Raw genomic sequence first — 23,195 nt, 5'->3', positions numbered from 1 at the left:
GCCATCCATGGATTCTGTCAGTGTTTTGATCTGTTCACCATCAACATTGCGTGCAGCAGCAACCACAGCCTCCCAGACACTGTTCAGAGAGGTGTACTGTTTTCCCTCCTTGTAAATCTCACATTTGATGATGGACCACAGGTTCTCAATGGGGTTCAGATCAGGTGAACAAGGAGGCCATGTCATTAGATTTTCTTCTTTTATACCCTTTCTTGCCAGCCACGCTGTGGAGTACTTGGACGCGTGTGATGGAGCATTGTCCTGCATGAAAATCATGTTTTTCTTGAAGGATGCAGACTTCTTCCTGTACCACTGCTTGAAGAAGGTGTCTTCCAGAAACTGGCAGTAGGACTGGGAGTTGAGCTTGACTCCATCCTCAACCCGATAAGGCCCAACAAGCTCATCTTTGATGATACCAGCCCAAACCAGTACTCCACCTCCACCTTGCTGGCATCTGAGTCGGACTGGAGCTCTCTGCCCTTTACCAATCCAGCCACGGGCCCATCCATCTGGCCCATCAAGACTCACTCTCATTTCATCAGTCCATAAAACCTTAGAAAAATCAGTCATGAGATATTTCTTGGCCCAGTCTTGACGTTTCAGCTTGTGTGTCTTGTTCAGTGGTGGTCGTCTTTCAGCCTTTATTACCTTGGCCATGTCTCTGAGTATTGCACACCTTGTGCTTTTTTGCACTCCAGTGATGTTGCAGCTCTGAAATATGGCCAAACTGGTGGCAAGTGGCATCTTGGCAGCTGCACGCTTGACTTTTCTCAGTTCATGGGCAGTTATTTTGCGCCTTGGTTTTTCCACACGCTTCTTGCGACCCTGTTGACTATTTTGAATGAAACGCTTGATTGTTCGATGATCATGCTTCAGAAGCTTTGCAATTTTAAGAGTGCTGCATCCCTCTGCAAGATATCTCACTATTTTTGACTTTTCTGAGCCTGTCAAGTCCTTCTTTTGACCCATTTTGCCAAAGGAAAGGAAGTTGCCTAATAATTATGCACACCTGATATAGGGTGTTGATGTCATTAGACCACACCCCTTCTCATTACAGAGATGCACATCACCTAATATGCTTAATTGGTAGTAGGCTTTCGAGCCTATACAGCTTGGAGTAAGACAACATGCATAAAGAGGATGATGTGGTCAAAATACTCATTTGCCTAATAATTCTGCACTCCCTGTAGAGTGGGAAATTAAAACCTGTACATCTCATAAAGGAAACAGGTTATTAGCAATAACCAAAGACAATTACCTTTCTCATCTCGTTCAGGGCCCGACTAGAGGGACGGACATACTGGACTTAGTATTAACCAATAGATCTGACAGAACAACAGATGTGCAGGTTGGGGGACACCTAAATAGTGACCATAAAGTAATAACCTTCCAATTTTCATTCAAAAGATTGTTTCTTCAGGGAGGAATAAAAATATCAAAACTTCAAAAAAGCTACATTTAGTCAACGAAGAGAGGCCATAGGCCTAACTAACTAGGACAAAGTCCTTAACAATAAAAATACAGCCACAAAATGGGATATTTTTAAAAGCATCCTAAAATCTAATTGTGAAAGGTACATACCTTATGGGAATAAAAGGTTAAGGAACAAGAAAAAAAAATGTAAAGAAAGCAATAAATGACAAAAAGATAGCATTTAAATCACTAAAACATGAGGGTAGCGCGGAAGCATTAACAAACTACAAGGGGAAGAATTTAATATGTAAAAGACAAATAAAAGCAGGAAAACTAGAGACAGACAGATTCATTGCCAAAGAGAGTAAAACTAACCCTAAAATTTTCTTCAATTATATAAATGGCAAAAAGTATAAATCTAAAGGTGTCGGCCCTTTAAAGAGTAATGAGGGGGGAGTTGCAGAGAGCGATGAGGAAAAAAGCAAAGCCATTAAATATTTTCTTCTTCACCGTTTTCACTGAAGAAAATTAACTGTCAGATAAAATGCAGAATGTAAAAGTAAATTCCACATTAAAAGTGCCCCGTCTGACCCACGAAGAAGTACAGCAGAGTCTTAAAAAGATTAACATACACAAATTGCTGGGACCAGATGGCATACACCACAGTATCCTAAGAGAAATAGGTAATGTCATAGCCCTTAATTGTGATATTTAAGGACTCTATACTGACAGGGGGTGTTCCATAGGATTGGCACAAAGCAAATGTGGTGCCAATATTCAAAAAGGGTACAAAAACAGAGCCCAGATACTATAGGTCGGTAAGTTTAACATCTGTTGTGGGTAAACTGTTTGAAGGTTTTCTAAGAGATGCTATCTTGGAGTACCTCAATGAAAATGCAAATAACGCCATGTCAGCATGGCTTCATGAGGGGTCGGTCATGTCAAACTAATTTAATCAGTTTCTATAAGGAGGTAAGTTCTAGACTTGACAGCGGCGAAACAATGGATGTCTTATATCTGGACTTCTCTAAAGCATTTGACACTGTACCACTTAAAAGGTTGGTATATAAAATGAGAATGCTTGGACTGGGAGAAAATGTCTGTATGTGGGTAAGTAACTGGCTCAGTGATAGAAAAGAGAGGGTCGTTATTAATGGTACACACTCATGGGGTCACTGTCACTAGTGGGGTAACACAGGGGTCAGTATTGGGCCCTATTCTCTTCAATATATTTATTAATGATCTTGTAGAAGGCTTGCACAGTAAAATATCAATTTGTGCAGATGACACTAAACTGTGTAAAGTAATTAAAATAGAAGAGGACAGTATACTGCTACAGAGGGTTCTGGATAGATTGGAGGCTTGGGCAGATAAGTGGCAGATGAGGTTTAACACTGACAAATGTAAGGTTATGCACATGGGAAAGAATAATTCAAGTCACCAGTACATACTAAATGGTAAAACACTGACATGGAAAAAGGACCTAGGAATTTTAGTGAAAAGAAAACTAGGCTATAGAAACCAGTGTCAGGCAGCTGCTGCCAAGAGCAATTAGATAATGGGTTGCATCAAAAGTAGCATAGATGCCCGGGATGAAAAAATAGTCCTGCCACTTTACAAGCCACTAGTCAAACTACTCATAAAGTACTGTGTACAGTTCTCGGCTCATGTGAACAAAGCAGACATAGCAGAGCTGACATGGGTTCAGAGTAGGGCAACTAAAGTAATAACTGGAATGGGGCAACTACAGTACCCTGAAAGATTATCAAAATTAGGGTTATTCACTTTAGAAAAAAGACGACTGAGAGCAGATCTAATAACTATGTATAAATATATCAGGGGTCAGTACAGAGATCTATCCCATCATCTATTTATCCCCAGGACTGTGACGAGGGGACATCCACTGCGTCTGGAGGAAAGAAGGTTTGTACACAAACATAGAAGAGGATTCGTTACGGTAAGAGCAGTGAGACTATGGAACTCTCTGCCTGAGCAGGTGGTGAGTTCACTAGAAGAGTTCAAGAGGAGCCTGGATATATTTCTGGAGTGTAATAATATTACAGGCTATAGAGTTCGATGGTACAGAACACCGGTTAAACTTCACCAATTTTACCCGACAGTACCTACTACGTGTTGGAGGTGCTCAGCGGGTGTTGGCACCATGCTGCATATCTGGTGGGAATGTCCGGGAGTTGCGCACCTATGGGATGACGTGTTCTCCCTACACAATCATATCTACAGAACTAATGTGGTTGCTTTACCTTCCATAGCTCTACTGTCAATTTTCCCAGGACGTGTGGCTCAGGTTAAAAAGGGGCCCTTGCGCCTGTTTGTGTTTCCTATAAAACAAATAATTCCAAGCAAATGGAGATCGACTGAGAGCTTAGGGAGGTCCCATTGGGTTACTGCTCTTGACTCCCTGGTGCATATTGAGGAGTTGGGCGCTGTGGATGGCAACGCTTCTCAGTCCTTTTTTAAGATCTGGGATCCTTGGAATCTATTTCGCTCTTCAGCCACGTTCTCGGCTTGGGTAGCTTCTGGTACTTTACCCTCGGACACAGCTAGAGCTGTTTGATTAACATCCTGACCTACGGATTCTCCCCTCCCCCCATCCCACCCCTCCCTGTCTACCCTTATGTGTTGTCTTCCCCCTATCATGTGTATATGCTGTTTTACCCAGTTGTTACCCGGGATTCCTCCAGGTCCTTTTGTTTCTTTTTTTTTTTCTTTTAGTGGAGATGTATATTGTCACTCGCATTGCTAGAATATATCCAAGCTACTAGTCCTCTATTATAATTTGCTCTGGTTCATGTTAAGGCTCGACTGAGATTGGATTTATATGTTATACCCAACGGGTGCTGTTTACTTACCCGGTCGTGAATGCCTCTGTATCACACAATGTGCTAGGAGATAGCTATATTTGATTAGTAGAAGTATCTCTTTCACATACTTGCAATATATTGTACCTTACTTTTTTCTGACTTTCCAGATTGTGACTTTGCATATACATATACTATCTTAGAAGTTTATTGTATTATATCATTTCATGACACACAAACGATTGTAATGCTTTATTGTTAAAACGATAAAATAAAAGATTAAACCATAATAATATTACAGGCTATAGGTACTAGATAGGCAAAAAAAAAAAACTGTGAGGTAGAAGCCAAGTTTCCCCACTTTAGGAGGAAAACATTTGTTCCTGACTCCAATCAGAATAACTCCCTTGATCAACGAGCCTTTCTCTGGATCAACTTGCAGGATAACAGGCCGAACTGGATAGACAGATGTCTTTTTTTAAGCCATATAAACTATGTTACATCATATCGGTCATTCCACTTGACTGCAAATAACTGGCCATTTACAAGTGTGAATGACGCCCCTTTTTCCACATGTCTGGACACCAGCTCTTGTGGGAATCCAGCTCTATTTTTATACTTTCACATATAGGCACCTGTATTTGCAGTTTTACAGGAATGAAGGGTCCCCATACCGATCATAGGCAGGGTGGAATACTGTATATATTTTTTTAATTTTCTTGCACCAAACATTTGTGTTTAGAGGAGATTTTAATCTATATATATATATATATATATATATATATATATATACACACACACACACACACACACACACACACCTTAGTTTCACTTTTAACTGGATCTGTCTTTTGATTACCAATATTCATTAAATACAGGAGGCTATGTTTGTTTGGGGAGCTCTCGCAGCAATCCCAATCTTTGCTCCCAGCCCTCAGCTACCTCTGGGCGTTTTATCTCCCTGTAAAAAGCAGTATCTGAAGGAATGAAGCCAGTTAGTGACCACCATAAAAACACATAAGGGAGGTCACAAACGAGTTAAGCACGAAGATGGCTTCTCTTATATGTGGGTTTTTTGATGTTACTAAGAGATGATTTATGGTTGAAATAAATATCACATTCTGAACATGAAAAAGGCTTCTAGCCTGTGTGATTTCTCTGATGTTTAACAAGAGATGATTTACGGTTAAAACATTTCCCGCATTCTGAACATGAAAATGGCTTCTCCCCTGTGTGAATTCTCTGATGTACAACAAGATGAGATTTATGGTTAAAACATTTCCCACATTCTGAACATGAAAATGGCTTCTCTCCTGTGTGAATTCTCTGATGTATAAGAAGATCTGATTTATTGTAAAAACATTTCCCACATTCTGAACATGAAAATCGCTTCTCTCCTGTGTGAATTCTCTGATGTTTAGCAATAGCCGATTTATGGTTAAAACATTTCCCACATTCTGAACATGAAAATGGCTTCTCCCCTGTGTGAATTCTCTGATGTACAACAAGATGTGATTTATGGTGAAAACATTTCCCACATTCTGAACATGAAAATGGCTTCTCCCCTATGTGAATTTTCTGATGTATACCAAGATCTGATTTACTCTTAAAACATTTCCCACATTCTAAACATAAAAATGGCTTCTCTCCTGTGTGAATTCTCTGATGTATAACCAAATGTGATTTATGGTTAAAACATTTCCCACAGTCTGAACATGAAAATTGCTTCTCCCCTGTGTGAATTGTCTGATGCATAACAAGATCTGATTTACTCTTAAAACATTTCCCACATTCTGAACATAAAAATGGCTTCTCTCCTGTGTGAATTCTCTGATGTATAACCAAATGTGATTTATGGTTAAAACTTTTCCCACATTCTGAACATGAAAATGGCTTCTCTCCTGTGTGAATTCTCTGATGTATAACAAAACCTGATTTATGGTTAAAACATTTCCCACAGTCTGAACATGAAAATGGCTGCTTTCCTGTGTGAATTCTCTGATGTATAACAAGATATGATTTACGTTTAAAACATTTCCCACATTCTGAACACAAAAATGGCTTCCCTCTTATGTGAGCTGTTTGATGTTTAACACCTTTTCTGTGACTTTTATTCTGTGTTTCAGTGTGTGATGAATCAGAAGATTCGACTTGTTTAAAAGGATCAAATGATGCATTGTTGCTGTGATTGGATGAGGGTATATCTTGGATATTGGCATGCTCTTCAAATGTAACTCGTGCGATACCACAATCCTCTACTTCAAAATCTAAAGATATCAGATGTTTCTCTGAGTTCCTGGTACAGTCATCTGCCAAAAATAAAACACATTTTATTATTGATGAATAATATACCATAAAATTGCATTGAAATTTTATAACTTTTCCATATAAAAAAAATCCACAAAGAACAAGACATGGCAAAAAATTCAAGTATGAATTGACTAAAACTGTGGTGGCCAAACAGACCACAATCTATTAGTAGACCAAGGACCATAACTAGGCCAGGTTGGCCTCCAATTTGATCAACTTCCATGCAACCCCCCACTAAATCAGTCATTTATAAATAAAACATTTCCTACCGCTGAATTCCCCCTTAGTGCACTAACTGGGTTGCATAGCATTGTATTGTTGTATTGATTCATGATGCTATGTAACCCTTACAGTTTTTTCAACCATTTTTTGCATCTCTTTCTTAGTCGTCTGGACGTTTTGCATTCATTTTTAACGGCCATTATTTGAGAATGATTTAGATGATTATTTGCTTTTTTTAAATTTAATTACCAATCTCTGCAGTATACATAATGTCCCCCATAGTGGCCCCAGTTAGTAATAATGTTCCCCAGAGTGGCCACCCATCAGTAATAATTAATCATCCACTTGCACGTGTAGAGAAAAGTCGCTCTTTATTTGGTGCTAAAAGACCTGCACTCTCAGTGGGTTGATGTCACCATGCGCTCCTAAGCACTAATGCTGGAAGAACATGGTGATGTCATTACGCTGATAGCACAGGTCCTTCAGCACCAAGAGAGACTGCCTTGTGTGTGCAAGCAGATAAGGCATTTTATTTTTATTTTAACCCCTAAAAGGCCTAGTGTACCCATAATAAACTGCCATTACATTCTAAAAACGGCTGTGTGCCATTTTTCACTGTTGTGTGAATGTAGCCTTATCCTGCAGCCTTTCCAGATTACACAAACTACATATGGCGCCAAAGAATAATCCTGTGACCTGAACATCATCACTGCAGCTAGGACACTGCACACCGAGGTCTCTCCAAATCTCAGTCCTGTCACTCTAAGTAAACAAACTGCATGGCCCACACCATATTATCTTCATTTTTTCACGCATTTATATTAAAGGGGTTGGCTCATCTGGGGCAATTCGCTAGGATATACCCCTATTGTCTGGTAGGTGCAGTCCCAGCACTGTGACCCTCACCTATCTCCTAAAAGGAACCTCGAAAGTAGTGGAGGGTGCAGTGTGCATGCGCAGCACCGGCTCGGCATTGGCTTGGCTATTTCAGTCAGGCCCTGGAAACAGTGGCCATTCATGCACAGTGCACTCCCATTCACTACTATAGGGAGAGCGCTTGGTGGTGGCCGGACCAGAGTCCTCCAGCCACCACTTTGGCCTTCTCAGTGTCATATCCTAGTAGTATGCCCCCATTGTCTCAGATGAGACAACTCCTTTAAGTACTTACGACTCATATATACTGCACACACCATCCAAAGATTATGAAAAGTATATCCCTAGAGAGGAACTAATTTTTTTAAATACATTTCAGGTGTAATTCTGAAGAATCAATCAGAAGAGGAAACAAAGAATTTTTTTAAAATCAGAGAATTTTTTTATTGATTCCAAAAGAGAGTACAACACAAATGTACATACCGTAATACATTATACAATAAAATTGATTTGCAAGAATAATTAAGATTCAACATGAGTCTTATTGTATCTTAGTTGTTAACTGTCATGTATACCTATTATTTGAACTCTTAACTACTCCCTATCTCTCCCCCCCCCCCCACCGCCCAACCCTCCATTCCGACATCAGCTTCTTCTTCTACCAGAGATAGCACCCATGCACATTTGTGCTTGCCAAGGTTCCCATAATTTCTCAAATCTGCTGGGACAGCCTCTTTTCTGGAAAATGGCCTTTTCATATACAATCATAGTGTTGACTTTGCACCTAAACTCCCCGATTGTGGGAGGCTCAGCCTGTATCCAGTGCTGAGCTATCAGCTTCCTAGCCACATACAGTAGTCTGCCTATAGCCAGTGTAAACACGTGTTCAGTACCCAATTCCGATACATAGCCTAAGATACACACTTTCAGGTCTTTTGGAATATTTACTGAGTATGCTTTTTGTATGATAGCAGTCACCTCTCTCCAGTATAAAGTCAGGACTGTGCATTTCCATAGCATGTGTATCAAGTCTGCAGGTTCCATATCACACCGAGGACACTTGGCATCTAATCTGTGACCAATTTGGTGTAAAAACACTGGCGTCTTGTACACTCTATGGATAATAAATAATTGCGAAAGCTTTCCACTTTCACTCAAAGATGACACAGGCACCGCCTCTAATATATCAGCCCATTGCTCTTTTGTGAGTTCAACCACATCTGTCTCCCATTTATGCATTTAAGTCAGTGGGTGAGATTCTAGGTATTTAGTATCAATAGATATGTTAGAGACATAATCCACCTTCTTTCCCCTCCCGAAACAATCAGATGCAACGCTGCATCTCTTTGTGCCATTACGCTACCATTCTTAATCATTGTATTATATGCATGACGCAATTGCAGATATTGATAAAAGCGCCTGGTGAGGAATGCCATATATTTCTTGAATACTGGTGAAGAATCTGGGCTGCTAGAATCATTATTCACTAGATACAGGAGCTGAAGAGACATTCACTCCACTGAGAGCTGTGTTTCATGGAAGAAGACAGGCCAAAATAGGTATTTAAAACAGTTATATAATGTTCCTACTGTTAATATAGTGATTAGAACTGTATACTGAACCAGTTATACCGTATGTGTGCTTACTTACTGTTCCACCAAATTGCAAGCATACAAACCAGATTCCATACTTATTGCAAATACAAACTACAAATACAAATTGCAAGCTACAAATTACAAACTACAAATAGCAATCAACAGGGGCATTTGCTGTGCTCTTTAAACCTACTGTTTCCATAGAACGGCGCAAGAGCAATTACAGAGTAATAGACAGTCTGGTTAGACTAAAAGTCAGAGATATCAAAATTCTTTTAATGCCACAGCGCAAAAGGCACTTCATAGTGCTGCGCCTGTCACAGTGGAACTATTGCCCTTAGAGGGCGAAGCGATAGCGCTCCTTAACTTGCACAGTAAAGAGCGCATTAGAGCAGCGGCATGCCAGCATATACCGCCATGAAGCTACTGTTCCCTGAGTGAGCAAGCAAAGACATCTCAGCGGAGCTACCATAAAGGCCATAGAATGTGCGCATTAGTCAAACTACAGCTGACTCTTAAAGTGGCCGAATGGCAAAGGCAAGATATTCAGAGAAAGAGCGCCAACTCTCCTGCGATCCCTAGAGAGAAAGAGACTCATGGTGGGAGTGTCACCATGTCGCAAAGTGATGCAGTATGGGAAGGGATTTAAAGGGATGCAATCAGTGCAACTACATGACAGCTGAGAGAGGCTAACGAGATGAGAAAACGAAAGCAAAACAAAAGGAACCTCAAGCAGGAGGTTCTGAAGAACATCTGTCAGAGCTTCTCAGATGTCTGGTGGTGACAGGGAGGCTAAAGTCCAGAGCTAGAGTGCCTGCAACACTATCCATGGAGAGACCACATACTGCAGTCAACTAGTTTCCTGCCACTAGACCCAAAATCTGCAGCAGCGTATCCAAGCCAGGGCATCACAAGTCATCACATAGCATTGCAAGTCTGCACAAAGCATCGCAAGTCTGCACAGAGCATCGCATCACATCAAGAAAAGACAAGTATCCTGTCAGACATTTGTTCCAGCAACCTCCAGATTGCAGTATCCTGCTCTTCAGAATAAGGTCAGAGCTTTCCTTTTATCATTGCATATAGGCTTTGGCATAAAGAGACATTTTAGTGTTCAGATAAAGACATTAAAGTAAAACAAAGGATAGTTTGTATTACACAGACTCTATTGCATTTAAAGGGAACCTGTCGCCAGGATTTGGGGTATAGAGCTGAGGACATGGGTTGCTAGATGGCCGCTAGCACATCCGCAATATCCAGTCCCCATAGCTTTGTGTGCTTTTATTGTGTAAAATAACCGATTTGATACATATGCAAATTAACCTGAGAGGAGTCCTGTCCCTGACTCATCTAACATACAGGACTCATCTCAGGTTAATTTGCATATGTATAAAATCGTTTTTTTTACACAATAAAAGCACACAGAGCTATGGGGACTGGATATTGCGGATGTGCTAGCGGCCATCTAGCAACCCATCTCCTCAGCTCTATACACAAAATCCCGGTGACAGGTTCCCTTTAAAGTGAAAGTCATTTATTGCCTGCATTTATCTCTGTTGTTTTTAAAGTGCAGTTTTTTTCTGCATTTGTCAGTATTGCATTTAAAGTGAAAGGACTCAATATTCGCATTGATTGTTAGTATTGCATTTAAAGTAAAATATCTGAGCCTATTATTACCATGCCACTGTTAGAGGATACAAAGATAGATAGCGTTGAAGAGCAAGGGAACCTGTTTGAGGTAGAAGAGTCTGATGCAGCATTAGTCTTGCCTCAAACAAATAAAGCCAAAGCAGATGAACTAAGACGTTCATCACGTGCCAGAAAACAGACCTCAAAGATGCTGGAAAATTTGGAGCAAGAGGCAGCATTAAAGGAGAAAAAGTTTGCCCAGATGTATGATAGGTGGAATCATACATTAAAGACATTCGTAGAAAGCTAAAGCAAAAAAGTATGAAAGGGAACTTGAGTGATATGGTAGAGACGGTAGAAGAATATGAATAAGAGCTTATGGCAGCATATGTCAACCTGCGGTCGTTTACGACACCTTCCCAAGATATTGTAAGGAACCTATGATGAAGTTAAAGCAAGAAGTAGAATGAACAAGCTTTTTATGAGAGACTATGCTAGGTCCTTAGGGGGAACCACAATCTCAAGTAGGACTTCCTTCGCTAGCAGAAGTGCCACCCACATATCAGAGTCCTCAATTACTTCAGCCAAAAGAAAGGAATTACCTGAACAACTTGCTGTCAAGAGAGCAGAAATTGAAATGGAAGCTGCCATCGAGGTGCAGTGCCAACTGATCGCTGAAAAGGAAGCTAAAATGGATGCACAACGCCATCAGATGGAAGCTGAAATGGATGCACAACACCATTAGATGGAAGCTGAAATGGATGCACAACACCATTAGATGGAAGCTGAAATGGATGCACAACACCATTAGATGGAAGCTGAAATGGATGCACAATGCCATCAGATGGAAGCTGAAATGGATGCACAATGCCATCAGATGGAAGCTGAAATGGATGCACAGGGCCAACAGATGAAAAGTCTGGAAAGGTAAAAAGAAGTTAAGATCATAGAAGCCAGACACAGAGTACACGAAGAGGATATGAATCAGAGTAGTCATAGGTTCAAATCTGTTCTAAGTGAAGAAGCAGACTCCTACTTACTCCCATGAAAATGGAAGGGAATCTCCAGCATTTAGTGAGAGAATAAGTTATTATTCTTCCATCCCTGCTCAGAAAAACAAAGAGCAGGGATGTATACCCTATATCTCTACCAGAAAAGATAAAGAAAAGGACTCACCTAATTCAGAACTGAGTGAGAAAATAGAACCAGATGATTCTATTCCTAGATGTCACGGCAATGCTCAGGAGAGTGTTACAACTATTGTCCCAACAGGACAACAGAGAACAGTCCTCGCTAGACTTCCCATACCGGAACCAACTGTATTTTCAGGAGATATACTGAAGTTCATAGAGTGGAAGGCAAGTTTTGAAATGACCATTGAGCATCATTGCTTCAGTCCAATCGACAAGTTAATCTACCTTCGGAGATATGTTGGTGGGGAAGCAAAGAAAGTTCTTGAAGGTAACTTCTATAGAAAAGACGAAGAAGCCTACAAGCAAGCTTGGGAAAAATGTAATGCAACATATGGTCATCATTTCTTAGTACAAAGAGCTTTTAGAGAGAAATTGAATAACTGGCCTAAAATAGGTCCTAAAGAACACTTTAGTCTCCAAGAGTACGGTGACTTCCTGCAAGCAATGCCATCCCACACGTTCAAGGACTGGAAGTACTGAAGGACTATCTAGAAAACCACAGGATGCTAACTAAGCTACCTGAAGAATTGGCTTCTAGATGGAATCACTACGTGACTAAACAGTTAGATCTAGACAAGAACTTCCCAAGTTTTAAAGAGTTCTCTGAGTTTGTCAATAAGGAAGCACGGATAGCATGTAATCCAGTAAGATCATCATATGTCTTAAAATCCTTAGAAGAAAGGCCTGCAAGAGAGATAAGACGTGCAAGAGTAACTAGCTTTGCAACCAACACAGCAGCTAAAAGATCCAGATACCTACGAGAGCAAGTTCAAAGTCACTACTGGGATCAGTAGAGAGACATAACTGACAAATCTTCAGACCACCTTCAAGTGTATGTTCTGTGGAGAGAACCACTCCATACATAAGTGACAACAATTGAAAGTCCCCAGAAGAAAATAAAATGTGTGCTGGATAACCTACTGTATTTCGGATGCCTAAGAAAAGGCCATGTTACTAAGGAGTGTAAGAAAAAGGCCACATGCAGCATTTGCAAATGACGCCATACTACACCACTACATGATGAACGTCCAAAGAAAGATCAATCCTCAATACCTAAAGATTCTGAGGAAAGAAATAAAGTATCTGTATTCTTTTGCAGAGTGGGGGAAGGAGAAAGCAATGGCACATCAATGGTTGTACCAGTGTGCATTTCAAATCCTAAAAGGAGGAACAAGAAGGTATATGCCTATGTGCTACTGGATGCCCAGAGTGACATCACCTTTATTGATCAATAAATCTGCAAAAAATTACTAATGGCTACAGAACCAGTGAAGCTCAAACTCACCACAATGACAGGGAGAGACACATTAGTGAACAGTCAAAGGGTCAAAGGACTGACAGCTAGAGGACTTCATCCTAGAAGAAGGACATGCAGAGAAAGTTAATAATCAGCCTAAAGAAGGAGAAGTGTGGTACATCCCACATCAAGGTGTCTACCACTCAAAGAAACCAGATAAGATTAGAGTAGTATTTGATTGCTCAGCAAAGTACAATGGTGTTGCATTGAATAATCATCTACTAAAACAGCTAATCCAAGAAAAGTTACCTTGTGCAACGACTGGAGTCCTTTGAGTCATCAATCAATCAACAGGACGACAGGGGAAATGTACATTCTACAGGCAACCTCGGCAGGGGGGGGGGGGGTTATTCTGGCATCAAGTGTCTTGAGCTTTATCTTGCGTCACCCCCCCCCCACGGTGAAGTGAGTAAAAACACGACTGTGTTATATTATAATCTGCAAAATAATACAGTAAATATACTTACCTTGATGATCAGGGTTTTTATGTAAGAATACAATTATATATTTTTAATTTCCTATTTTGCTTTACACAATTTGATTTTCTTTATCTCTGGGGAGGCACTCCAAGCCTCTATTAGTGGTATCATTTCTTCTTCAATACCCTTCTTCATCTCCTTTTTCGTGCATCTACTAAAAGGACCAGATCTTACAAACACTCTGCCTGGAGTACTCTGTAGATTCAGAAAGTCATGTGCGACGTTGAATAGATGTTCCACCAGTTTCATGTGAAGAATGAAGATAGAGACTTGCTGAGGTTTCTATGGTGGGAGGATGGAGATATAGATACAGAGCCATCAGAATACAGAATAAATGTACACTTGTTTGGAGCAGCATCCTCTCCAGGTTGCGCCAATTATGGTATGAAGTACCTGGCTAATCAGAATGAAAAGGATTGCCCATCAGCAGCAAGTTTTCTGAAGAAAAACTTTTAAGTAGATGATGGTTTCATCAATCTAGAGTCTACAGAATCTGCAATCAAACTAGTGAAAGAAAGCCAAGAGTTATGCGCAAGAGGAAACCTGAGCCTTCACAAATTAATCTCAAACAACAGAGAGGTACTGGAATCCATCAGTGAGTCTGAACGTGCAGCAACAATGAAGAATGTAGGTCTCAATAATGATCATCTTCTAGTTCAGAATTTACTTGGATTGGGATGGAATGTAGAGAATGACAAGTTCTTCTTTGAAGTATCTATTGAAGGGAAAGTTGCAACTATACGAACCGTTCTTTCCGCAGTGGCTTCTATATTTGATCCATTGGGATTCTTGGCCCCAGAAATCCTCAGAGCAAAATAAATACTGCAATAATTATGCAGATAGAAGTTGGGATGGGATGAGCCCATACCTGAAAATTTGAGGCCCAGGTGGGAGAGTTGGATAAGAGACTTGCAAAACTTGAGAGAAGTTCGAATACCCAGATGTTTTGTACCTCATGATTTTGGAAAGTACAAGAAAAATAGAACTTCATCACCTTTCAGATGCCAGTAGTTATGGTTATGGTCAGTGCTCCTACATCAGAGTGATAGAAGAAAGGATACACTGTTCCCTGGTTATGGGGAAGGCCAGAGTTGCACCTACCAGTATTTAGACAATACCAAGACTTGAACTTACAGCAGCTGTTTCAACATCAGTAAGCAAGTTTCTGAGAGAAGAATTGGAATTGAAAATAGATAAAGAATATTTTTGGACAGACTCATAAGTTCTCCTAGGATACATAAACAACGGAGCTCGAAGATTCCATATCTTTGTCACCAACAGAGTTGAGAAAATTCAGGAAATCCAGAAGGGCTTATCATTTTATTTGAGATTATACCTACTATTTGTGAAATATTATAAGTTCAGTGTTGAAAAAGAACGCTGGAAGAATAGATGATGCTTCACTTAGGACCCTATTCTATGAAGTAATGTCTATTGTTAACAGACATCCACTTACAGTTGATAACATTAACGATCTAACACGTTTGCACCCTTTAACTCCCAACCATCTACTTCACCTTAAGTCTGATTACATACAGCCACCGCCTGGCAAGTTTACCAAAGAGGATTTATATGCCAGGAGGAGATGGCGAAGAGTTCAATATCTATCAGAACAGTTTTGGAATAGATGGAGGAAAGAGTACTTAGCCAATCTGATGCTAAGAAGTAAATGGCAAACGCCCAGAAGAAATATCCAAGTTGGTGACATAGTGTTAGTAAAAGAAGAAGATTTAGGCTGGGTTCAGACGGGCGAGATTTCTGCACGGGTGCAATGCATAAGGTCAACGCATTGCACCCGCACTGAATCCGGACCCATTCATTTCTATGGGGCTGTGCACATGAGCAGTGATTTTCACGCATCACTTGTGCGTTGCGTGAAAATCGCAGCATGCTCTATGTTTATCACGCAACGCAGGCCCCATAGAAGTGAATGGGGTTGAGTGAAAATCGCAAGCATCTGCAAGCAAGTGCGGATGCGGTGCGATTTTCACGCATTGTTACTAAGATGACAGTCTATTCACTGTATTATTTTCCCTTATAACATGGTTATAAGGTAAAATAATAGCATTCTTTTATACAGAATGCTTAGTAGAAGGTCAATTGAGGGTTAATAAATAAATACAAAATTAACTCTCCTCCTCCTCTTGATCGCGTAGTTACCGATCTCTTCTTACTTCTTTAATCATGAGCTGCCGGCTAAAGGACATGTGGTGACGTCACATTACATGGTCCAATCACATGGTCAATCACAGTGGTGATGGACTATGTGATTGGACCTTGTGATGAGCTCTGTGACGTCACCACAGGTCTTTTGACAGGTCCTGAAGAAAAAACAGGAGATCGGCAGCTACGCGATCAATTGGAGGAGGTGAGTTAATATTATTCTTTTTTTTTTAACCCTCAATTGACCTTGTACTAAGCATTCTGTACCTTGTACTAAGCATTCTGTATTAAAGAATGCTATTGTTTTCCCTTATAACCATGTTATAAGGGAAAATAATTACATCTACACAACCTTGAACCCAAAACTTAACTTCAGTGAAGAAGTTCTGGTCTGGGTACCACATTCAGTTTTTTATCACGCGTGTGCAAAAACGCATTGCACCCGCCCGATAAAAACTGAACAACGGAACGCAATCGCAGTCAAAACTGACTGCAATTGCGTACCTACACGTGCGGGTTTTCCGCAATACACCCGGGATGCATTCAAACCCAAAACGAGACGCCCGTGTGGACCCAGCCTTACATAGAAGTCAATGGAAATTGGCCAAAGTTCTAGAAGTTTAAAAGGATGAAGACAAACGAGTTAGAGTGTAGTTCGAAATAGGAGACTCAAAACTTGACAAAAAAGGAAAACGTCTCACTACTCCACTAAAGTTGGAACGTCCTATACAGAAGTTAGTTGTTCTACTTGAGAGTGATAAAAGACACTTGGAAGTTGAGAACCTGATGGAAAATTCCTCAAATTCATGTTCAAGTCCTACCACTAAGCACATAGAATTAGGGTACATTCACATGTCCGTGTGTGTTTTGCGGATCCGCAAAACAAGGACACCGGCAATGTGCATTACGCATTGCGGACAAGAATAGGGCATGTTCAATTTTTTTAGGGAACGTGCGGTCCCATAGAAAAAATGGATCTGCAATTCCGTTCCGCAAAATGCGGAACAGAATTGCGGACATATGAATGGACCCTTATAGATAATTTTGGTGGGAGTGTAGCTGGCCAGCTAAGACCTGTCCTAGTTTGTTAATAAGCCTTATATGTGTATACAGCTAGACCTGCCAATAGCCTTAATACAGTTAACCCCTTAGTGACCAAGCCTGTTTGGGCCTTAATGACCAAGCCAAATTTGGGAAATCTGACATGTGTCATTTTAGCTTAGAATAACTTTGCAACAGTTTTGCACATCAAAGTAATTCTGACATTGTTTTCTCGTCACATATTGTACTTTACTTAGGTGGTAAAATTCTACCGATAAAATATGCGTATCTTTATTAAAAAAGTGAAATTTTATGAAAATTTTTAAAAATTGCCACATTTTCCCATTTTCAACTGCAATATTTCATATACATACATACATAAATACTATTCAATATTTTTTTTATCAGATATTTATTTCCACATCTTTACTTTATTTTGGCTGCACATATAAACAAAAAGAAAAAGGTAATTTTTTTTTGTAAGTGTCAGAATAATAGAACCCCCCCAAAAGTGAACCCATTTTAAAAACTAGGCCCCTTAACGTATTTATCTATGGGTGTAATGAGTTTTTTGACCCACTAGTTTTTTGTAGAAATTAATGCTAAGAAGGTGAAAAGAAAAAAAAGCTATTTTAATTTTTTACACAAAAGTGTCAATTTAAAGACAGATTTTTTTCTACAGAGCACATGAAAATGAAGATGTACACTCCAAAATGTATCACCCCATTTCTCCTGTCTTCAGAAATACCCCCATTTTGGCCCTAATCTTATGTCTTGACAAACGGCAGGGCCCAAACTTAAAGGAACACCCAGTTGTTTTCAGAACACAAAATTTGCTTGAAAATGGTTCAGGCCCCATTGCACACTTGTAATGACGTTTAGCTGCCAAAACAATAAAAAAAAAAAACATAATGGACCCCATTTTGAAAACTAGACCCCCTAAGGTATTCATCTAGGGGTGTAGTGAGCATTTAGACACCCTAGTTTTTTGTAGAAATTAATGCTAAGAAGGTGGGAAAAAAAATTAGCTCCACGAACCATCCAAAAGGGATCGATCTCTCCCTCCCTGGAAAGCCCATAAACTAAACAGAAAATGAGAATAAATTGAATTCCTGAACCCCCCCCCCCTGTTCTTTTTGGTATTAAATAAAATTAATAATTTGCAACCGTATGGTACGTTTCAAAGCAGGGGTAATTACAGAGGCCTGGTTGTGATGGGCAACTGGAGCAGTAAATCCGGGTTTCCCTCCTCCTTCCATGTTTGCTACACACCCGGCATCTTTTCTGTGGATACGTTTTTCTGGTAGTGGCAGGGACGGGGTGAGGGAAATGGCATTCTGAAAGCCTTCGAACGTCCTCCGATTCGAAGGCTTGCCCAGGTGCAGGGGACTCAAACATGAGACTCTCAATCACCTTCTCCTGGTACTCGAGGAAGTTGAGGCTTCCCTGAGACTTTTTAAATAAAATAAAAACTATTGTAGGTAGCAATCTGGATGAGGTAGATTGCTACCTTTTTATACCAGGCCCTGTTTTTTCGCTTCAACAGGTAGGGGTGAAGCGCTTGGTCCGAGAGGTCTACACCTCCCATAAATTTATTGTAGTCCGTCACACAGACCGGTTTGTGCTTGTCCGCCGTAGCCCCCCTCTCCCTAACTGCCACTGTGGTGTCTGCATGCAAGGTGGTCAGCATGTAGACATCCTTTCTGTCCTTCCACTTCACAGCAAGCAGCTGGTCACTTGCGAAGGCGAAGGATGTTCCTTTCTCTAAACGTTTGGAGACCAGCGGTTGTGGGTATCCAACTCTATTTTTGCGGACTGTCCCACAAGCCCCTGTGTTTGCAGCATGGAGGGGTTTATAAAGGGGTATACTAGTGTAAAAATTATCTGTGTACACGTGGTACCCTTTGTGCAGGAATGGTGCCAATAAATCCCACACAATTTTTCCCAATGTCCCAATATTTTCGGGGCAGCCTGGGGGGTTGTCATGGACGGTGTACAGGAAACAAGACAAAGCAACATGCATATGTGACTTAATGGATCCAAAGCTAAGGAACCAAAAGGGAGACCCCTGCACAAGACCTAGCACTTTCCCTGGCTGCTCAGCCTATGCAAAAATCCCAAAGGTGGATGGTTGCATATCCACGTACCTCGACTATATAACCCCTGAACACCCTACAATAGTGAGGGGACATGACCACCGGCTCCCTACACCAGACACGGAGGGAGTCAGGGTCACCTGGGATCCAGCAAACAGAAAATAACAGATAAATGTACAGCACTTAACTTTGTAGCAGACTGGTGAACAGGATCAGCATGCACACACACTCCAGGAAGAAGTATAAGCCGCCCAGTAATGCATTATGGGGCGGAATTTAAAGGGATGCAATCAGTCCAACTACATGACAGCTGAGAGAGGCTAACGAGATGAGGAACTGAATACCACAACAAAGAAAACTCAAGGAGGAGGTTCTGAAAGGCTTCTGTCAGAGCTTCTCAGCTGTCTGGTTGTGACAGTACCCCTCCCTCTACGAGTGGACTCCGGACACTCAGAGCCCACCTTCTCAGGATGAGACCTATGGAAAGCCCTGATGAGACGAGAGGCCTTAATGTCCGTCACTAGGACCCACATCCTCTCCTCAGGACCATAACCTTCCCAATGAACAAGGTACTGGAGAGAACCGCGGACAAGACGAGAATCCACAATCTTAGAGACCTGAAATTCAAGATTCCCATCAACCATAATCGGAGGAGGAGGCAAAGGCGAGGGTACAATGGGTTGAACATAAGGTTTCAATAAGGACTTATGAAAAACATTATGGATCTTCCAAGTCTGAGGAAGATCAAGACGGTAGGCAACAGGATTGATGACAGACAGGATTTTGTAAGGCCCAATAAACCTAGGACCCAACTTCCAGGAGGGAACCTTCAATTTGATATTCTTGGTAGACAACTACTCCAGATCACCAACATTCAGGTCCGGACCAAGCACACGTCTCTTATCTGCCACACGCTTATATCTCTCACTCATGCTCTTTAGATTATCCTGAATCTATTGCCAAATAGATGACAAAGACGAGGAGAATCTGTCCTCACCAGGTAAACCAGAAGACCCCTCTCCCGAGAAAGTCCCAAACTGCAGATGAAACCCATATGCACCAAAAAATGGTGACTTATCAGAGGACTCCTGACGACGGTTATTTAAAGCAAACTCAGCAAGGGACAAAAAAACACCAATCCTCCTGATTCTCCGCCACAAAACAGCGCAGATATGTCTCCAGATTCTGATTGACGTGCTCCGTCTGGCCATTCGACTGCGGGTGGAAAGCAGAAGAGAATGACAACCGAACCCCCAAGCGAGAACAGAAAGCCTTCCAGAATCTGGAAACAAACTGCGTGCCCCTATCAGAGACTATGTCTGAAGGAATACCCTGCAATTTGACAATGTGATCAATAAATGCCTGTGCCAGCGTCTTAGCATTGGGCAAACCAGGAAAAGGGATGAAATGCACCATTTTGCTAAAACGGTCCACCACCACCAGAATCACAGTCTTCCTCGAGGAACGAGGCAGGTCCGTTATGAAGTCCATGGACAGATGTGTCCAAGGACGGGAAGGAATGGGTAAGGGAAGGAGAGGACCTGATGGCCGTGAATGAGGGACTTTGGAACGAGCGCAAGTCTCGCAGGCTGCCACAAAACCCTCAACCGACTTACGAAGCGCAGGCCACCAGAATCTCCGAGCGATGAGATCCAGTGTGGCTCTTGCCCCCGGGTGCCCAGCAAGGACCGTATCGTGGTGTTCCTTAAAAATCTTGTGTCTTAAAGCGAGAGGCACAAACAACCTCCCAGGAGGACAAAGACCAGGAGCCTCTGACTGGACTGCCTGCACCTCTGCCTCCAATTCAGATAAAAGAGCAGAGACCACCACACCTTCGGCCAAAATGGGACGCGGGTCTTCAAAATTCCCGCCTCCCGGAAAACAACGTGACAGGGCATCTGCCTTCACATTCTTAACCCCAGGGCGGAACGTGACAACAAAATTAAATCTTGAAAAGAACAAAGACCATCTGGCCTGTCTCGGGTTCAGACGCTTGGCTGACTCCAAGTAGGCCAGATTTTTATGGTCAGTAAACACGGTAATAGGGTGTCTGGCTCCCTCCAGCCAATGGCGCCATTCCTCAAAAGCCAACTTGATGGCCAACAATTCACTATCTCCCACATCGTAATTTCTCTCTGCGGAGGAGAGTTTTTTCGAGAAAAAGGCACACGGTCGCCATTTGGCAGGAGAGGAACCCTGCGACAAGACCGCCCCCACACCTACCTCAGAAGCATCAACCTCAACTATGAAGGGTAAAGAAATATCAGGTTGCACCAAGATGGGAGCGGAAGCAAAACTCTCCTTGATATTAGAAAAAGCCTTACGCGCCTCTACTGACTAAAAAGAAAAATCTACCCCCTTTCTGGTCATATCAGTGAGTGGTTTAACAATAGAGGAATAATTCAAAATAAACTTCCTGTAATAATTGGCAAAGCCCAAAAAACGCATCAGCGCTTTCTGATTCTCAGGAAGCTCCCACTCAAGCACAGCGCGGACCTTCTCGGGGTCCATGCGAAAACCAGAAGCGGAGAGAAGAAACCCCAGAAATTGAATTTCTGGAACCGCAAACACACATTTTTCCAGTTTCGCATATAATTTATTCTCCCGCAGGATGAGCAAGACCTGACGTAAATGTTCCTTATGAGTTTTCAAATCAGGAGAAAAAATCAAAATGTCATCCAAATACACCAATACAAATTTTCCCATCAAATGATGTTCACGAAATGCTGAAAAACGGCTGGGGCATTCATCAAACCAAAAGGCATAACCAAATTCTCAAAATGGCCCTCAGGGGTATTGAAGGCCGTCTTCCATTCGTCTCCTTCTCTGACCCTGACCAGGTTGTATGCCCCTCTTAGATCTAATTTGGAAAAGACTTTAGCCCCAACAACCTGGTTAAACAGGTCCGGGATCAGAGGAAGCGGATAAGGGTCACGAATAGTGATACTGTTCAGCTCCCTGAAATCCAGACATGGTCTTAAGGAACCATCTTTTTTCTTAACAAAGAAAAACCAGCGGCAACGGGTGACTTCGAGGGTCGTATGTGTCCCTTTCTCAGACTCTCAGAGATATAAGCACGCATAGCGATCCTCTCAGGTTGGGAAAGATTGTATAAACGAGATTTAGGCAGTTTGGCGCCTGGGATGAGATTAATAGGGCAATCGTACTCCCTGTGCGGGGGCAAATCCTGAACTCCACTCTCAGAGAAAACATCCGAAAATTCAGAGAGAAAAGATGGTACAGTCTTAGTAGCAACCTCAGAAACAGATGTCGTGAGGCAATTCTCTCTGCAAAAGTCACTCCAACCATTTATTTGCCTCGCTTGCCAATCAATGGTGGGGTTATGTTTAGTGAGCCAGGGTAGCCCCAACACTAGAGGAGTAGGCAAACCGCTAAGGACGAAATATGACACATCCTCAACATGAGCATCACTCACAATTAAACGGATATTGTGAACTATGCCCTTTAATGATTTCTGAGAAAGTGGAGCGGAATCAATAGCAAAAACAGGAATATCCTTTCCCAAAGTGCGCACCTGGAAACCGTGAGTAATTGCAAATTGATTATCAATGAGATTGACAGCTGCTCCACTATCCACAAAAAATGCTCTTGCTCTCTAGCGCCACCCTAGCAGGCAGGACAAAACGGGAACTACAAGCAAACGGAAAACCTTCAATTTCCGCCTCAACCCTGCCAATAGTAACAGACGGAACATTTTTAAAAGATTTTTTCTTGTTTGTTTCTTTATTACTCCCAGAAAACTGCCTGAATCTCCTAGAGGGACAAACATTTGCCAAATGATTTATACCTCCACAACAAAAACAAACCCTCCCATGCGGGCTGAATCTTCTATTGTCAGAAGCAATCAACCCCAGCTGCATGGGCTCCTGCTCAGAAGGGGCTGACAGCGACTGTGACCCCTGCGCACAGAATGATACCGCTGCACTGTCCTGGGACTGAGTATGACAGGAAGGAGACATCTCTCCTCCCTCTCTAAGACGCCTGTCAATACGAGCAGCCTGAGACATAGCAGAGTCCAAAGAAATAGGCCTCTCATGAAAGGCA

At 41.6% G+C, this 23,195-nt stretch overlaps 1 pseudogene; it reads right to left on the bottom strand.

The window, feature by feature from the left end:
• Positions 1 to 23,195, bottom strand: part of LOC122940390 — a 1,294,760-nt pseudogene that overhangs the window by 879,199 nt on the left and 392,366 nt on the right.

The sequence above is a fragment of the Bufo gargarizans genome, chromosome 6 (genome assembly GCF_014858855.1).
Source record: "Bufo gargarizans isolate SCDJY-AF-19 chromosome 6, ASM1485885v1, whole genome shotgun sequence".
NCBI classification, from domain to species: Eukaryota; Metazoa; Chordata; class Amphibia; order Anura; family Bufonidae; genus Bufo; species Bufo gargarizans.
This window is presented reverse-complemented; position numbering and strand designations above follow the sequence as displayed.